Below are 19,623 nucleotides of genomic sequence, written 5' to 3'. Positions count from 1 at the left end.
TTTGGACAGGATGAACTAGTTCCCTTTTTAACTGATCTTTCCAAGTACTGCAGTGTAGGTCTGGAACTTGTGGCCCATAAAGCACATCCCACTAACCACGTATTGTGGTGTGCCACATGCTTGACATACACCCCTGTTCAAATTAGGAAAGGAGGGAAGGAAGGAATCTGCTTTGAACCAAGGACGCCGCAGTTAAAGCACTGTACCTCAAAAACGTGAGTGTAACTGGAAAACTAAATCAATTGATTGAGGAGGTCATGTCAGCTTGATGCCCTGCCATCAAAATAGCAACAGGGCCAAGAAAGTGGTAGCAATGGAAACCCCCATAGCTAAAGCAAGGTGCCCTCAGACCACATCCTGGGATTGACAGATACATATGTTTGTTGTTGTTTTTACTTCTGATAGAAATTGAATAAACAGCATAGGGGCAGAGAGTGTTAATACAAGGACCAGCACGGTAGGTATTGAGGATAGCTTGACTGAGAGCTGGGAGATCACATTTTAAATCTCCACCAACAAAATATAACTGATTTAGAGAGTACTGGATGAGTCATCTGGTTCCCAAAGCCTTTGTATGATCATGAGTCTCACTGAAATCTTGAACGGTTCTTATAGTGAAGCCTTGAAGATCATCAGTGTGTAGGATTTTGGAGATGTTAGGGGGAAAAGAAAAGGGATACTATGTTATATAGTTTTGTTTCACTTGTGCATGAGGGGCTGAGATTGCTTTTCAGTTGCTCATCATGTGACCAAGGAACATTCTGGCTATACCAGTTGCTCTGGGGCCTCCTGAAATATTTACTTCTCTGGAGAAATCCGTAAGTGTGTTTTCCTTGCAGGATCCCTGGCTGCAGAAAACCAACAAACTCCATTCCCCAGCTTGTTACTCATCAAAATGTATAAAATTCTGTGCGCTTCCTACATTTCTTTCCAATCAGATCAAACACAAGAAAAGTTAAACCGCCCCCTAAAGAGTGACATTCATTGCATTCACATAGTTGCCAATAATTTCTGCTTTTATAAAGTGAAGTGCTGAGTGAGAGAGAAAGGGAAATCCTTCTTTAGCTTAGCTCACCATAAGCATGGCTGCAACATAAAATGACTGCACGCCAGTAAATGAGAAAATAACGAATATTTGCTTTACCCCACTTGGAAGATCCTGCACAAAGAAATCATCTGATCTTTGGCAAATCAGTACACACACAGGACAGCCCTTGTAGAGACAGCCACAACAGGAAGCAATTTAAATTACATAAAGCACGCTGATGTGGACACACGAATGAGTATAATTGGTTTGAATCAGGCTGGAAGTGGATGCTGTGTGGCAGCTACATTCAGAGCTGACCCAATACATTTTGCTGTCTGAGCCAAAATTCACCCTTTCCATGTACAGAGATCAACCGGACTGACTGTTGATTCTTACTTCAATGCATTGCAGGAGGTTGGACTAGATGGCCCTTGAGGTCGCTTCCAACGTTACAGTTCTATGATTCTATTATTCTATGTACAGGTAACAGGACAGCATCATCTACGACACCTGAAAGCAGCAGGCTATTTTAGGAAGTGTAGACATACAACTCTGTTTTCCACCTGCTCATTGCCGCTCTGCACTCACCTGCCATTTAAGGTGCCCACTCACTCTGCCTATAGGGCTGGGCCTGGCAACCATCAAATGTGCCACCCTTAATTCCTATTCAAATTATTCGTATTGACTTGCTCCTAGACTTCTTGTGTTATCATATAAATGCTTAGGATTGGAGTTAATGCCAGAAAACACATATTTTTGCATAGCTATCCAACCAACCTGATATCCTCAAGTACATAAATTAAGATTAGAATTGCTACCTTTTCTGCTTAAACTGCTTTGTGCTTTTAGCAGCCATTCAACAAGCAGAAATGAAGCAGACTTAGCTTTTCATTTTCTCTAGTCAACAAGTTGACAAAGACACAGGAGCACAGCCAGTAAAAAAGTTGGTAAGTACAGACTATGCTAACAACGAAGGGGTTTTGTGCCAGTATGAATGTGTTAGGAAAGGGCTGCTGCTTGTGATGGGTCCAGTGACACATACGTTTGGCATTGGTAACAGTGAGAAATTAATCCCATGCCACTGTACAAAGAGTTTCATCTCACATTCAGCCCTGCTGTCATCAGCCAAGACAGTGGCTTTAAATTGAATATACTCAAGTACAACTTTTTTACACTGAGATTCTTCACCAAGCATCAAGGGTCAGCATTCCTCTCTACAAACTCATCAATTTATGCCAGATTTCATTTATCTATGGGGTGTTTGCTATTTTCCTACACATATAATTTTTAATTAGAGTAATTTCTTTAAAGACGCCACAGACTTTAATTGGGAAGGTTCTGGACCATATTGAAAAATTATCACACTTCATATCATGTAATGTTATCTTTGCTAAATTAATTCTGTTATAAAACCGAGCATAATTAAAGGGTGCTATTAATGTTTCACCTGCCCTATTCCTTTGCATACATCTAATGCATGTATCAAGTTCATGCACATAGTGAGGGGTTGTTAATGACTCTTCCACAACTGATGGCATCATCATCATCTGGATAATGTGATTTTCCCTCTTGCATTAAGGACAAAGGACATCCAAAGACACATCGTCACCAAAGACACATTATAAACCATAATGTTGTGCCAATGCTACAAACCATGACAATGGTGCCAACAACAGAGGAATGCCCACTTAATATTTAGTTCTATAATCTTAGTCAAAACATATTTCTTTATCTGAGTGCTAAATCCCCCCTTCCTTCAAAGGATCATGATGGGAGATGCAGTCTAACACCTGGAAGCCAGTTTGTTCCAACTGGTCTAAACAAAGGATGTCCTGATCAGTTCCCTGAATTTTTCCACCCAAATAGGGTGCCATTCACTAAGTCACATAGTCAGCATTCACATGGCAGTTTATTCCAGTTTCCCCAACATTTTCCTAACAACTTCTGCATTATATAAAGGCCATTTCCACAAATTTAGTGGTATATAGCACAAGTTTAGTGCTCATTTCTGTGTTATTTGCAGATTTTTTTTTCTAGAAGCAAGTAACATGGAAATAGCTTGCACTATAATCTCCTATATTTGTGGAAGTAGCTTTTATGTCATCTGAAGGCTCAAATACAATGCAGAAATCAAAAGTTAGGGAAATGTCAGAAAAACAGAATAAAGGGCCGTGTGAATGCAGCCATAATCAGTGCTGTAAGAAGGTTGCTACCTGAATGCAGCCAGACTTTTCAGGTTATCACAACAAAGATTCCTGCACTAGGCTTGTGTATGTCTGTGCTAAGAATATTCGGTAAGGAAGTAGAATGAGGCACCACGGCCAAATTAGGCATATTTTTCAGCCACTAGGAAAAACCAGCCAGGGTATAGTACTGCTTCCCACACTGTCATCATGAGGAGCATAGCTAGCTGGTAGAATGTATGTACTGCAAAGAGAAGTTATCCATGTTCAGTTCCCAGCAACTGCAGGTGGAACTACAAAATACTTGTGTCTGAAATCCTAGACCTCCTGCCAGTGCAGGCAATACTAAACTAGATTAATAAGTGGTATGATTCAGTATAAGGAATCTTCCTTCCTATGTTTCCCTGACATGGAATTCAATCTCCATCCTGCCAAAAAAAAGGGGGGGTTATTCATAATGGCACACTTTCCCCCCATTAATGCACACAAATCAAGAATCTTCTGAATGTATTGCCAGTGTGAGACACTATTCACACAATACAGGGTGCAAGGTTTTCCAGATACATCTGAAAACATTTGTGAAGCCTTGTATGTCCTTGATGAAGGCTTTCTTTCAGATCTCTCTTCTCCATTAGCAGCGATGAGGAGAGCTTGGATAAGAGAGAAAGAGACAAGAGGCAAAGGTAAAGTGTGTTTAAGCAGCAGTGTGTGAGGAAATGTGCAAGTATTGAGGAGGAAGGTGTCCGTGTGTACATCAGGGATCGGGAAACTGTGGCCTTCCCACCATCCCGGACCATTAGCTGGGCTGACAGGATCTGGAGTCCAACAGCATCTGAAGAGTCACAGACGTCCCATCCCTGGTGTATATGAAAGAGAAAAGTCTCACAGAAGAACTGCTGGTATGAAAAGCTTTATTTGTGTGAAGCATTATGCATATTCATGTTCCCTCAAGACCTGAAGCTGCATGCTCATTTCAGGGCCACTCAATAAGTCCAAAATCTGCATACGGGGACAGGCAGTCTTAATTTGACCCAAGCTTTCCACATGTGAAGGAAGGAGTGGGCACATTTTCATGTCACCATATGCCAGGGTTGCTGGCTTGCCATGGTCTGTTGTGAATGAGCAGCATATGGATGCAGACTACCTGATGGCCCCTACTCCACTTCTTTCCTGGCACAAGTGGGAAGAAACAAATCAAGCAACGGTAATTAAGTGTCTTGGTTTGCTGCTCCCTAACAACCCACTGTTTGTAAACCAACAACAAACCATGTTTTAAGGCTGGCTAGTGATCCTGGCTTGCTCGGGGAAAAGAAACTAGGAACCAGGGTTTGGATGTCAAGTTTAGTTTGTTTCTCTCACTGATGCCAGGGAGAGGCGGAAGCGATTGGGCAGCATGCACCATCAGGCTGCATATACCCAATAAAACATGGGTCGGCAAACTAAGGCCTGGGGGCCAGATCTGGCCCAATTGCCTTCCGGATCCAGCCCGCGGATGGTCCAGAAATCACCGTGTGGATTGGCGTGAGGATTCTGATTGTTTGGGCTATGCCACCCCACCCCCACCCCGCGCCTCCCACACCCCACTGTGGCACCTCCTCCCTCCCTTCTCCTGACTTCTCCCCACCATGCCTAGAGGACAAAGGGGGCTGGGCTTTGTTGAGCCACAGTTGGCTGAGCACCATTTTAAGCAGCCCCTCTTCGGAGCCAGCCCTTTCGCGCTGCTCATCATCCCTCCACCGCTGCCACCACCAGCCCTTGCCACTCGCAAGGCACAGGTAAGCAGCCACCGGGGCTCGTCCAGTGCTGTGGAGAAGGGAGGGGAGTGTCGGTGGAGGGGATTTCCCCTCAAAAAATATAGTCCGCCCCCCCAAGGTCTGAGGGACAGTGGACCGGCCCCCTGCAGAAAAAGTTTGCTGACCCCTGCAATAAACCATGATAAGCCAGCACCTCTATTGTGAAGGGTGAACATGGACTGTGACTTCAGGTCGGTTTTGTTTTTTCACTCTCCTTGCAGTGCACTTCCATCTGAATCACACTGATGTCAATGAAAGAGCAACAAGTAAAATATGTTCCTATGCCAACACCATACAAATTACATATGATTTCTTCTCCAAATTGCTATATATCTGCACTTGAGCTTTTCTCTGCATGAACACTGCTTTCTGCTCAGGACAAAAGACTAATTGTTATCCATGCACTAAATTACTGAAATTGCCTCTTAATTATACTCTAACAAGTATTTTGCTAGAATAGAAATGTTACTGGCAACATGATGTAGACACTAAAATGTTCCCGTTTAGAAACAAGATGAAGCACTATTGCCAAATCATTCAACTATTCATACTTCAATCTACTAAGAATGTAGCTTCTTCTTAGTAGACCCTTTTCAAAAACTCAAAAGGGAGAAATGTTTCTCTCATGAGGTCCATTATACGCAAATAGAAATTCGGCGTGTGCTTTACTTGTATGATATCAGACAACACCAAGTTACAGAACCAAGTCCCAAAATATGGAATTTCTTTTGAGATACAGTTTTACTGAGCAGGATAATTCCATTTCTAAATACCTGGTTGCAATCCTGAACACAATCTGTGGCCAATTAACTGTGACATCAGTGAGCTTTAAGCAGACACACTGTGTGCAAGATTGCAACTTATATGATAAAAGCACACTTATTGAATGCTATATTTGGTAGTGGAAGTCAAAAGGAAAGCTGATACTACAGGAAAGGGTCCATTGAAGAATATGTACCAGATGCACAACCCTCTCATGCACAACTTCTGAGAACTTCAATTTAGCCAGAATTTGTTGTCTGAGCTTTCATTTTCGGTTTTACTTGGGATCCCACTTTTCAAGTGTAGTTTATCTACTGCAGTTTAAATGGACACAAACTAACAGTTCTTCCATTCCTGAAAATTTTAAACTAGGAAAATCTCTACACTTTTTATGTACTACTGTAAAGGAGCAGATGGCCTGAATTCTATGTAATGTGACCAAGACCTTGTTAATTTTAAACATGGGCTATTTAAATTCTTCATTAACAGGTCATCTGAGCACGACATGCTTTTTACAACCATCTGTCTGGTCAATTAACAATCCAGACTGAAACCCTAACCCAGTGGCGTAGCGTGGGTTGTCAGCACCCGGGGCAAGGCAAGTAATTTGCGCCCCCTAACCCGTGGATTTGCGCCCCCTAACCCGTGGATTTGCCCTAACCCCAGATGTTGCGCCCGGTGCGGCCGGCCCCCCCTGTACCCCCCACGCTACGCCACTGCCCTAACCTGATTTAAGGGAAGAACAGCATGTGTTTCTTCTCATTTCTGTCATGGGAAAAGTACACTCCCCTTGATAGTTTCCATCTGTCCCTCTCATCCCTGTAAATATTGGGCAAAGCAAGTGTGATTGTGTGTTGTGTGTGTAAACCAGCACAAAAAAATTAAATAGAAAATGCCAAGTTCCTTTAAAACAGACAAGAAACTACCCTTGGACGAATGCCAGCGTTTTCCCCGTCCATTTCTTGCGCCTTGAAGCTGGTAAGGAATTGTTGCTGAAGAATTTCAGAGGCAAACAAAAGAGGGTGTAGCAGCTGCACAGAGCAGCGGGGAGACTCTTCACGTGCCGTGGCCCTTTTTGGGCAAGGGTGCCCCATTTTAGGGAACGCTGCCTCCCCCATTTTATCACTCTGCCCCCTATCCAATTGAAATCTATTGCAACAGACCCCCAGCTCCGACAAGTGCATGCTAAAATATACATATAAGAGGCGGGCGAGGAACAAGGCGAAGAACAAAGAGTTGCTCCTTCCGTCAACTGGGAATCCTAAGGATCGCTGCGAATCCCCTTCGCCCTCCTACGAAGACGGTCAGGCATCTCCTTTAAGGAAAGAAAGACGCCGAAAGGGTTTCAGGTCCCTCCCCCTCCGCCGCTGCCGCGAATTACCTGCAGCAAGTGCGCGGGGTCTCCGAGGGTCCGGCGGCTGCCGTGCTCTTCCCGGCGGGCTCCTCCGCCTCTCGGGTCCCTTCACACCAGCGGAGGCTCCGCGCGAGCCAGACCGCGAGCGCGTCTCTCCATGTTCCCCGCGCGCCGCCGCCGCCTCCTCCTCCTCACAGGGGCTCAGGCAGACAAAGCCATGAAGGGGGCGCGGGAGTGGGAGGCGGGGGCAGAAGGGGCCGGGGAGGGGGGTGGGCTGCAGAGGAGGGGGGCATTTATTTCGGGCTCCAGCCCAAGTCCCGCCGTGGCGCGCGGACTCGCGCTAGCCGTTCCCTCTCACCTGCACCAGCCAGCCAGATGTTGCAGCCCCCCGGCTCATCCGTGGGAAAAGCAGAGGTGCCCTTGGTGGGAGTTTCTCTTCTGGGGGCGGGGACAGAGGGCCCCTCCTCGGCGGCGGCCAATGGGAGGCGTGTCTCTCTCTCTCGGAGGGAAGAGAGGAGGAGACAGGCAAGCTCGAAAAGTTTTCAGCTCTCCGTTGATTCAAGAGGTCGCGTGACCTAGTTCCCTCTTCACACACACACCCCTCCTCCCTAGATATGAACTCTCCCGAGTCGGAGTCGTAAGGCGAGTCGCCGAGGGCACAAACCATCGGGGCCTTGCTTCCAGGGGTGACGCTGAAGAAAGGCGTGAAACGTCTCCCGCTGCGCCTTTCAATTCCACCCGTTCCCGCGCTTGGGGCTGAAAGAAAAGCGCCCACTCCAAATAGCCTCTATATTTGGGACATATAAATAGGATCTTCTCTCTCTCTCTCTTACACACACACACACACACACACACAGGGGTGCGTGTGCTAATTATTTCTTCAATTTATATCCCGCTCTTTGTCCCAAATGAGCCCAGGCAGCCGCGCGGTGGGGCGCTGCCAATATCCACGCGCGTCTTCCCCACTCGCAGCGACGCGCAAAGAAAGCTCAGCGGGGATTTTTGGAAGGAAGAACCTCTTCCTGCGAATTAATCCGGGGCAGCTGCTGGCTCTGCGATCAATCGCTGCGGCTCTTCAGCTGTTGCTGGGACTCCAGCTTCCATCATCCCATGCTGGCTGCGGTTGATGGGAGGTGGAGTCCCCGCCACACCCGCAGGGAGGCGCAGACTTCTCCCCCGCCAGCTCCGAAGCGGGCCGGGAAGGGCGGAGTGGGGGGAAGACCCGCCTTGATGCCGCGCTCATTTGCGTGGCGATGGTGAGAGCCGCGGGGCGAGAGATAATAAACGAACGCCAGTAGGAACTCTTAATTTCCATCCTAATTATATAATCCAAGATCCTGTGTTTATGATCGGGAGAGGGCGATAACACGGGGCATTTGCGTGACTGGGAATCGCAGCTGAAAGGGGCCAGGAAGAAAACCGGATTTCTTTTTGCCTTTTCAAATCGCGCGGATCATCGGCCAACTACTCTTGGCGGTAGGCGTAGGAAACCGCGGCAGAAACGGTGCCTGGAGAACTTGGAGAGGTTTCGACATGTTGTGCTTGGGGGGGTGGGACGCCCCTTTTTGCATTGCCCTCGAAGCTCGCAACTTACTACCACCCACAACTTACCGTATTACTGCCAACTTGGGGGGGGGGGTACCACTTCTTGCAACTGATCTGATGGTCCACGAAAGCTTATGCGATGATGAAGCTGCAGCCGCCTTTAACTTGACACAAGACTCTGCTGTCTGCCCACCCCCACCCCCCAAAATAATAAATCTGGAGCAGTTCCTAACGGGACTTCACTCGTTTCTCTTTCCTTTGCTCCCCCTCTCGGTGCGCTGCTGCTTTGAGCGAGAACTAGCAGAAGATCAAAGAAGCTCAGGAAGGGGTCAGTGTGGAGAGAACTATGGCAGCAACTTTGGAATTAGCAAGACAGCGGGAAAGTTTGCAGCGGTGCTTCCAGCTGGAATGACCTCTGAATCGTTTCCCAGCTCAGGAGAGGCAGTTTCCCAGACACAACCTTCTGAGCTGGGTGGATAAAGTTAAGTTTCTTGTAAGTGTGAGGTGTCCAGAGCAAAACATTTCCAAATTTAGGGCAACTTTGCTAGGGTGTGATTTCAGCCTGTGCTTAATTTTGGGATTTGTTTTCACTGCCAAGGTTAGAGTCTGTGAATTATAATAAAAGAGAGGAATGTCCTTGAGGATGTGCAGAGTTTTCTTTTGCATCTGGTTTTATGCAGAAGGCCTTTGATGGCTTCTTCACCCCATTCCTCAAAATTGCTCAAGGAACTGTAAGAGGCCTGGTGCTGATGGTGTAAAGTCTTTGGAGCAGTTTGGAGAAATTAGCAAGCCATCTAACTAATAAAGTGACACATCCTTTAAAACACATCAGCCAGATTTATAGTTGTTGAGACGTTGGAGGAATGCTTATTTCCAACAAACAGATTTATGTACGGTCAGGAACATGGCCAGAAATTGTAACTTTTTTAATATGGGGAAATTAACTCTGTAGCCTCTGTCTGCCTGTCTCTCTCACACATTCTTGAAGTTATTTTTAAAAAAGACAAATGTAGTTGATTAAGTTTTAATTCCGATCAGAACAAATTTCACGCACACATGATCCAACGGTTTTATGCACTTGTGTTCTACATTTTACACTCTTCTAAAAGCATAATTATCCCTAGAAACTTGCGGACGAGAGAGAGAAGATGAGTGGCCTCTGCTGCTGCAACTTTGTTTAGTAAGCAGTTCCAAACAATCCATAGTGATCATGTTGCTGCCCAACAGCTGCTCTGGGTACATAATCCTTCCCTACTGTGGTAATAAAAGCCCAGAACATATCACTTGTTGACTCAGGAAGCAAATCATTCCATTGACGCAGGAAACAAATGACCATGTTCATATCTCAAAAGGAGAAGTGGATGCCTATAACTAGAGGGTATACCAATCTTTTCCCACCCCCAGCAACAAAAGTGGAGATATTTACACTGATAATACACTGGTGCTATAAAATCAAGGTGGATACAAGTTATTGCTGACAACACAGGATATTGGTTGCAACACAGTCATTTGTTTAAAAATGTCCCATGTGGTGGCTGTAATTGCATGGACAAGCGGACTGCCACCTGGAGCTTCCTGCAACACCTTGGGACCTTTGTTACACCCCTTCCACAAATACTTTGGCAACCTAGAGAAGCCAGTCTCATGGTAATACTAGGTTTACCATGGGGGCAGAGAGTACAGATTACAGCCTCTGTGTGTTTACCCATGTGATTAACCATCATTTCCACCTTCTGTTCTTTTCCATCCATGTTGCTATTTATTGACTTCTACTGAACAACTTAGGGGATGTGGGTGGCGCTGTGAACTAAACCACAGAGCCTAGGGCTTGCTGATCATAAGGTTGGCGGTTCAAATGCCCGCAACAGGGTGAGCTCCCATTGCTCGGTCCCAGCTCCTGCCAACCTAGCAGTTTGAAAGCACGTCAAACTGCAAGTAGAAAAATAGGTACCGCTCTGGCGGGAAGGTAAACGGCGTTTCCATGCACTGCTCTGGTTCTCCAGAAGCTGCTTAGTCATGCTGGAAGCTGTCTGTGGACAAATGCCTGTTCCCTTGGCCTATAAAGCGAGATGAGCGTGCAAACCCAGAGTCGTCCGCGACTGGATCTAACTGTCAGGGGTACCTTTACGTTACTGAACAACTTAGGGACATGGGTGGCACTGTGGTCTAAACCACAGAGCCTAGGGCTTGCTGATCGGAAGGTCAGTGGTTCAAATCCCCGCGATGGGATGGGCTCCAATTGCTCAGTCCCAGCTCCTGCCCACCTACCAGTTTGAAAGCACGTCGAAGTGCAAGTAGAAAAATAGGTACCGCTCTGGCGGGAAGGTAAACGGTGTTTTCATGCACTGCTCTGGTTTCGCCAGAAGTGGCTTAGTCATGCTGGCCACATGATTCAGAAAAACTGTCTGCGGACAAACATCTGCTCCCTCAGCCAGTGAAGCAAGATGAGTGCTGCAACCCCAGAGTCGTTCGCAACTGGACTTAACTGTCAGGGTTCCTTTACCTTTACTTTTTACTGAACAACTATTTTGCACTGATGAACACCATTCTCTCATAAATATGAAAATGACAATGAAGAGGGTAGAAGGAGCAGACATTCTACTTCTGTGTTGATTTAACATGCAAGAGACAGTGGGGATGAGCATGCTAACTCTGCTGTCCCTGTTCCCATCACCTTCCATCATTTGGAAGGCAAACATTTCAAGTGTGGAGTTTCCTGTACTTAAGTACTTCCTGTACCATACAGGCCTTCTGTATGGTCTTTCAGGGTGCTGAACTGGGCAGGGAGCCTCCACAAGGGTCAGCCTGGCTCATAGAAGTTTGCTGTTGACCTAGCACATCCAGATTCCAAAATCTCTCCCCATAATAGGCACCATAGCTTCTTCCACCTGTGCATGTGGAATAGGCAAAGGGGCTGTTTAGCTTGCTTCTCTTCTGTGGTGAGAACAGCAGAGTAGGGCCTATCAGAGATCTCCCCTTTGGTGAATGAACCAAGACACTGACAGAACCTCTGCTGTTTCCACCATTTCATCTTTCATCAGGAAGTCAGTAGGCTTGGGTTAAGGATCTGCACATAGTGTTAAGTCACTGAGATCCTGTTGAAGTCCCACCCACCCCACCATGCAACAACCTTCCTGCCAGAGCTGAGAAAGAAGGTCGTGAAGATATGGGTGGGTGACTCTGTTAGGTCTCCTTGCTCTCTCAGTGGCTTTGGGGACCATCAACCACTGTATTTTACAAGTCAGCCTTCTGGGGTTGCGGTTGAGGCCATGGTGAGACATTGATGAGACACTGGTTGTGTTCCTGCCTGTAGGGTGTCTTCCATGGCTGTCAAGCTGTGGGCCATCATCATTACAACATGTTTCTGAGTGAATGCTTGGGTACTGTTTTCAGTTTTTCAGTTTCAACCTAGCTGTATAATGTTGAGTGGGTGTGATGAAATTCTCTCTGAATAATTTTAACCGTTAAGAAATATGCAGTGTGTACAACAGCAAGGAGCTGTTGACAAGATGATGACTTATTGTTTACCTGATAGGGGTGGCTGAGGCACACAGCCTAAAGTAGGGGAGTTGTTCCACTTGTCCCAGGGTGAGAAGCATATACAATGTACACCACCTGCTCATGCCACAGTTCTTCCTGTCAGCTATGTGGACATTGCTGAGGCATGAACTGTGGCAAAGCTTTCTGAACATTTCATGTTGGCGACACATTTTTTAGACATGCATCATTTCATGACACAGTAATTCAGTTTTACTAGCAAACCAGAGGTTAAACTAACCGCTTTCTAGTCCCAGGAGGAGAGTGGGGAGCATGACACACCTATACACTGCAGCCGACACACTAACATGTTGCAACACACAGTTTGGAAAGCTCTGAACTATGGGAATTGCCCACACATATGATATTTTAGGATGTGCCTTCAGTGTGCATTTTGCTATTCCTTTAACACAGGAAATTTCAGCAAGTGCCTTAAGTTGATGTGTGTCATCAAAATATTTGAAGGAACTGACAATGTCAATGAAATGAATGGCACAAGAAATTGTCACCTTCTGCTTCCTGGAAGGAAAAGAAATGTATTGTGCGATTTTACTATCTGATTCCATAACAGACTCCTTACACGTGGATGATGCCATGAGCATTACTAATACCGTCTCTGTTAAAAATTCCACCAGGGACCTCTAGATGAACTAATGAAACAAGGAAGAAGCAAAGCGTAATTCTCGCTGGGAATAAGTAGGGTATCCTGAATTCAAGAAGCAGATAAATTACCATTATCTTCTGCTCTCTATGCCTGAATCATGCCATCTTGTGAAATTATTTCATACTAACTCACTCTGGGTACAGAACATCAAATTACCTGCATCATTTACATAACCTGGGGAAATTCTTGTCATTGGTTTTAAAAAGAGCGAGAAAAAATATGCTGGTTTCAAAATGTGCACTTGCAGAAATGAATGCATGCAGAGATGTCTCCACAACAAAATGCTACTGTTCAAATTGTCGTTCAAATTATAGGTGCACGGGAGTAAACTTAGCATACAGAATCTACCTGGTGGGATATATGAAATATAAACTTATCTGATAAAAACTGGCACAGATACAGCAAGTTAAAAAGTGCTGAAAATTGACAAAATTAGGTCAACTCACAGGAGGATTCCTCTAGTGATACCGTAAGGTTCAGATGTGCTGTAAGGTAATTGAGGAGTAGCATAATGTGAGACAGCTTTGTTGGTCTCAAGCATTCCATGCTTCACACCTGACCTTAAACTGGTTGGTGTTTTTTCTCTTTCTTGAAGCTAGTCCAGCTGTTTGAGAAACCTGTCACACTGGTTAACAATACAACACTGGTTAATCAACTCCTAGGGGGCAAGGGGTCTTCAGACCTCCCAACAAAATATTTGAGGGGGCTGGAAACCCCCCCCAAAAAAATAATATTGATGGGCTTTGCCATTCAAATGGTGTCATTGCACTACATCATGTGATCAGTTATGCAGGCAGTGCTTACTCCCCCCCCCAATATTTTATTCAAGTTGGCACCCCTGCCCTCCCCTTCCTCCTCTACCCTTACCTTATCTATTCAACCTTGTATTTAATCCATTCATGACCACAACTCATAACTCTGACTCATGTGGTCATCACCTTACCTTGCAAAATTAGGTAGGATAATATCTTTCTTTGAACCAGCTGCTTGCTTATGCAATATTTCTAATCTTTCAGATTGCACAGTCCTGTTCGCTAGACATTTTCGGATGACCATTCCATGATTTATAAACTTTGTTTCGTTCAGACGGCAAGAGTGTCGGGGCCAAGCACTCCTTCCTCACCCAAATAAATTCCTGTGGCACAAAGGCGCTGGCTTGCATGATATGTTTTGCTAAAACTGGTGAAAGTTAGTTAATAAGCCTTCATTCAAAAGAAATAATCTAAGAGGTTTATTTATCATGAGCATCTACCCAGAAATCACACTATTAGGTTAGGTATTTTTAAGTGTTTTATTGATTGACAGCCCTAAATATAAGAAGTTTTACTTCAGAAAGCTGCCAAAGAAATTATACGGAAGTCCTTCTGCAGTGACACCATACAAGTAGCAGGAAGCAACACAGCATAAGAGCTTACTTATGCTGAGTTATTTTAAAGGTCCCTCTTGTAAAGTCTTTGCTCAGGTCTCTAGCTAGAGGCCACTGAGCAATGCAATTAGTTTAATTAACCAAACAAAATGAAATGCAAAACTCTTATGAATAAAATTTTTGAAAGGTCAGCCATAGTCTTGAGTTATATTAACAACATATGAATGCCTTGTCATTTCACTGCCTGCATGTCAGACACGGTCATTAAAACGGGGGTGTAATTTATCAAGAAAGCTGTCCAAGTGTGACAGTCTAGCAGACTACATCAGGTAGCTAGCACTTGCTATAAGAAAGATTAGCATGACTTTTCCCCCCTAGAATTAATGGAAGCTGAGGACCGGGGGGGGGGGTGCACAACACACACACACACACACACACACACACACACACTGCATAGTTCATACACAATCTAGATGTATTGCATATTTTGTGCTCCTGAACAGTGCTACTTGTCTCCCAAGACAGACGGATATGTTGAATCCTGAACCAAAATCTACATTTAATTTTGACTGGTATTTAAAGACTAAGCCCCTTCCATATGTTATGACTTTCTCTCTTTGTGATACAAGAAAGAGAGGTGTAACATATGAGGCTTCCCCACACCCACACTTGATACAGGGTTGGCTCATCAGCCATGGTGTATCACCTTGCAAGATCAAACATCCCTTAAACTAAGCAAGGAACACTTATGGCCTTGTGTCCAAAGGGCTCATTCACATTGATTGAAGAAAAGAGGGACACAAATTGGCCAAAAAGAAATGTGAATTAAGAATGTGGAGTGGAACAAAGCACGGCACAATCTAGGGTACAGGAGGCTTCTATGATGTTTTCATGGGAAGTCTGGGATAGCTCCGGGTTGTGGGTTCAAGGCCCATATTGGGCTAAAGATTCCTGCATTGCAGGGGTTGGGCAGCATGACCTTTGTGGTCCCTTCCAACTCTATGCTTCTATTATCTGTGGAGAAGTGTGAAAAAGGTAGATAGAGGTGTCATAGAAGCCAAGAGAGAAGAGTACTGGACCATTAAGACCAAATGACAGCACAAAGGCTGTCCTTTCCCTGGCTCTGAGTAATGGACACAGACAGAAGAATTGGGAGGGGCAGGTTGCCAGGGTTACAGGGGTTGTGATGTCACCACAGGAAAAAAAGCATCCTTTTGCAGGAATTTTCTGGAAAGGGCAAGAAGGAAGTGGGGACAGAACTCCACATGGTGCTGGCTGGGAGTGGCTGCGCACAAAGACCAAGGAGCATGGGAGAAGCAAGAAGAAATGCTCTTGAGTTGTAATGTGTTCTTCACTCCCTCCATCAAGGCTCAAGTATAAATATGTGTAAATGAACCATATTTCACAAAGACACTGCAGCCTCTGTTGTGCCTTGATTTTCCAATGGAAATACAACCCTGATTTAAGTGCCTGGAACTCCCTGGAATCTTGCTATAGCTCAGCGGAGATTGGGGATGGCGCATAACAATATCTTTTAATGAACGCATATATTGCTGCTAAGAGTCAGCATTTCATTATTTTAGCTCACATAAACTTCTCAAATGGACACCCCGACCAATTCGTCCATCAGCCAGAATTGCCATTCCAGCTGACATTCACGTCAATTTAACACACACAAAAAGATGGCAAGGGCAGGCTCCAAAAAATATTCAATTTCAACTGTTAACTATTGGAGAAAAATTCTTCCTGTAGATAGAATGACAAGTGACTTTTTTTTTACCTGGCATTTCACTCATCACCTCGCCATGCCATAGTGATGTTGGCCATGGATTGCTAGTTAAATTCTCCTTTGAATAGTGACATCTTGCTCACCAAGAATACGTCATCCGTTTCAATTGGTTAGCACCATCACTTTTGCTCATCACCCTATAATATTGCATAAAGAAACACTGTGGTTTTAAATAGATATCAATTTGCATTCTGCAGGTTGTGTAGGAAGCATAGACAAATGTATTGCCCCTTTATTGTGATAAAACTAGAATACCAAATTCTGATATTTTCATCACTAAACCCTTTCCCGTAAATATTTCAAGCACAGGCCTATTATCTAATGCCTCTCCTGGATAACATGCTATGAATCTTGGGCCTGATGGACTACATCTGTTTTAGTGACAATGGGTGGTTTTCAACTAAGCTTTACACAACATAGAATAAAGAACAATGAATATTACAAGACTATGTTCATTAATTTCAGTGGATATACTCTGAAGAAATGTAAATTCTATATTGGGTGGTATTCAACTATCTTAGTTATACCATTGTTGGAAAAACCAATGATAATGGCCTTCTCTGAGATACCCTTAAACCAGTGCTAAATTACTGTTATAATTATTATTTAATAATTAAGGAAAGACACAGTCTGTAATCATACTTTTTCCTTCATTTTATTTTTAATGTTCTGATTTGCAAGAATACAAGATAACAGACAGCAAGCAATATATAGAAACTCGGGAGGGGGCTTGGGAAAACTATGAGGGCTAGAGAAAACATCTTTTTGGAAATTAATAAAACATAATGTATTCAGGGTGCCAAATTATGTTCTAGAAGCTTTTCTGCCTAATATGTCTGACTTCCGTCTTCTGTCTTCTTTAAAATTGAGTTTTGAATAGCATGTATAGACTAACATTAAAATGAAAGCAGAATCATGAAATTCTATAGCAATACGTAACCATAGTTTTGTACAGAAATGTAATTTGCCTGAGATATAGGTCCCTATCATCTTATCAGACTAGTGCAAGGTAACCTCTGTACCTGGCTGGGACTAAGGTTGTGGGAACTGTATTTTGTTATGCACACTGGGAATTGTAGCTCCCAAGATTTTTTTGGGAGTGAAAATGTGCTTTAAATATGTGGCATGTATGCAGCCTCAGTTTAAACCCTACTGGAGCTATCAGGAAGGAGGAAAAACTAGAAACCAAGGCAGCCCAAGCCATCTCCAGACCTCTTTGAAGTAGGTGGGCTATGCCAATATATATGAAGGGTATCTGGCAAATGAGCTGGCAAGTAGAGAAGACCTCAGATTAAGGTTTTGCAGGCTTGTGGCTTTGAAGGAGCAAAGTAACCCAAACACCTCACTAAAGCTTTTTTTTTTTTAACCTATGTTGCTGCGGGTTGGGCAAGAATGAGTTCAGTAATTTTCCACAATCTTTACACCCATCAATCATGTGTATATTTTAATTTTTATTTGATTATTGTCAGACAGAGATATCTGTCTTTTTTTAAAAAAAGCAGTTTAATGCAGTGGTGGAATGCCACTTAGATTTTTCCAAACCAACAGTTATTTCTAAACTTTTGGCATTACAGTATTCACAAAGTAAGGGCTGAAGCCTGCCAGGGAACAGGTTATATTAGGTTATAAATAAATAAATAAATAAATAAATAAATAAATAAATAAATAAATAAATAAATAAATAAATAAATAAATAAATAATGCCCCGCCCATCTGGCTGGGTTTCCTCCACCACTCTGGGCAGCTCCCAACAGAGGACTAAAAACAGAATGAAACTTCAAACATTAAAAACTTCCCTAAACAGGGCTGCCTTCGGGTGTTTTCTAAAAGTCAGATAGTTGTTTATTTCCTTGACATCTGCTGGGAGGGTGTTCCACAGGGCAGGCGCCACTACCGAGAAGGCCCTCTGTCTAGTTCCCTGTAATCTCACTTCTCGCAGTGAGGGAACAGCCAAAAGGCCCTCGGCACTGGATCTCAGTGTCTGGGCTAAATGATGGGGGTGGAGACACTCCTTCAGGTATACTGGGCCAAGGCTGTTTAGGGCTTTAAAGGTCAGCACCAACACTTTGAATTGTGCTTGGTTGGAAATGAACTGGGAGCCAATGTAGGTCTTTAAGACTGGTGTTATATGGTCTCTGCAGCCATTCCCAGTCACCAGCCTGGCTGCTGCATTCTGGATTAGTTGTAGTTCCACATAGGTAGCCCCACATAGAGCGCATTGCCAGTTGTAGCTATGGTGGGACTGGTTTATACCTAGTATTTAAATGAAATTACTATTTATACCTTTCTTCGCTGCTTCCTTGTCCAGCCTTTGTCAAGAATACTACTAGACTTGAAAACCAGAAATTCAGAAAACCAGAAAGTTTGAAAACCAGAAATCTACCTGTTATCTACCAGTAGTTATTAAAGAAGATATAGTCATAGCTATTTCAACAAACAGAGCTATTATATTGGCCCCCAGGAGGTGGAGGAAGCAGATGAGTGGGTCAAGCTTTTGCTACACTGCCCTTTCATACCTGTGCAGAGAGAAACACTATCCCTGGGCTTAACCTGAATCCCCTAGATAGCAAACTCATGAAGTGATTCATTCCTATTACAAGAAAATCAACTCAGATGAGCTGATGTGGAAAAGAAGCAGGACCTAGCTGCAGTTTGCAATGTACATTCTGTCCATGACCTCAGGATTACTATTATGTTTTTGAATCACTACAGAACCATTTTGGAAAGAAGTCAGTCATCCAAAGGTTATTAAATGAAAATAAGGCACACCTGGCAGCATACCAATTGAAAGCAGTAGATGTATAAGTACCTTTTTGTCCATTTATTGGTAAATGGATTCTGGACATGCCATTCAAATGCACAGTCTTCCGTCTTACATGCAAAATCAAAATTAACATATTATATAAACAAATAACAATCTTATCCCTTGAGATTATGAGCAGAACCATTTACAAAGCCCTATTACAGACCCTTTCTGTTATCCAGTACCCCTGCTTGCCTGCAATATAAAAGGAATACATCATCCTTGATTAAGCAATGGTATAATTTAATCAGGGGATGCGGCTGAAATCACATTCAGCAAGAGCAGAGCTCAAGCAGTCTGTGACTGGCAGCCAATCCCTGTGATTAAATATCAGGACTACAATACACTTGGGAACGATGTTCAAGCCACACACAAAAAATGTTTCTTTAATAATGGAAGGAAGAGCAAGTGAGGAAGGCAATAAATGCCAACAGAGTGCACTGGGGACTTGTGCATGCTGTAAGTAAAATTAGAGGCAAGAAGCACCACTGGCTTCCATGGAAATAGGAAAATCTTGACCATTCTTGGTTTATAGTGCTGAGAGCTTCTTATGGATGGGATAACTGAAAGGGCTGATCAATAAAAAACATAACCATTTGCCCAGTAAAAGCATGGCAGAATATGCAGAAAGAGTAAGCAGAGTTTATTGGCTGGGTAATAAATCTTCTTCTTCTTCTTCTTCTTATTATTATCCCACCCATCTCGGGTGTAAGCCACTCTCGGTGGCTTAAAGGTAAAGGTAAAGGGACCCCTGACCATTAAGTCCAGTCACGGACAACTCTGGGGTTGCGGCGCTCATC

General features: G+C 44.0%; 2 protein-coding genes across 4 annotated transcripts in view; one reads left to right on the top strand and one right to left on the bottom strand.

Moving 5' to 3' along the window:
* Nucleotides 1-7,931, bottom strand: part of TMEM200A (transmembrane protein 200A) — a 43,531-nt gene extending 35,600 nt beyond the window's left edge. Inside the window, exons 1-2 of one of the 3 annotated variants that reach the window (XR_014155045.1) lie at nucleotides 7,147-7,931; nucleotides 3,741-3,860 (exon numbers count right to left, since the gene is read on the bottom strand). The gene's annotated coding sequence lies outside the window, so the exon portion shown is untranslated. Of the gene's footprint in view, nucleotides 1-3,740; nucleotides 3,861-7,146 lie in introns of those variants that run through there. The other 2 variants (XR_014155044.1, XM_081856202.1) reach the window with 2 other exon arrangements.
* The window catches only part of SAMD3 (sterile alpha motif domain containing 3), a 46,393-nt gene continuing 33,345 nt past the window's right edge, over nucleotides 6,576-19,623 (top strand). The window contains exon 1 of the mRNA XM_081856200.1: nucleotides 6,576-6,743. The gene's annotated coding sequence lies outside the window, so the exon portion shown is untranslated. The remainder of the gene's footprint in view (nucleotides 6,744-19,623) is intronic.

This window comes from Podarcis erhardii, assembly GCF_964252035.2.
Source record: "Podarcis erhardii genome assembly, chromosome: 3".
In the NCBI taxonomy this organism is placed as follows: Eukaryota; Metazoa; Chordata; class Lepidosauria; order Squamata; family Lacertidae; genus Podarcis; species Podarcis erhardii.
The sequence above is the reverse complement of the archived record's forward strand: the minus strand, read 5'-3'. Positions and strand labels throughout refer to the sequence as shown.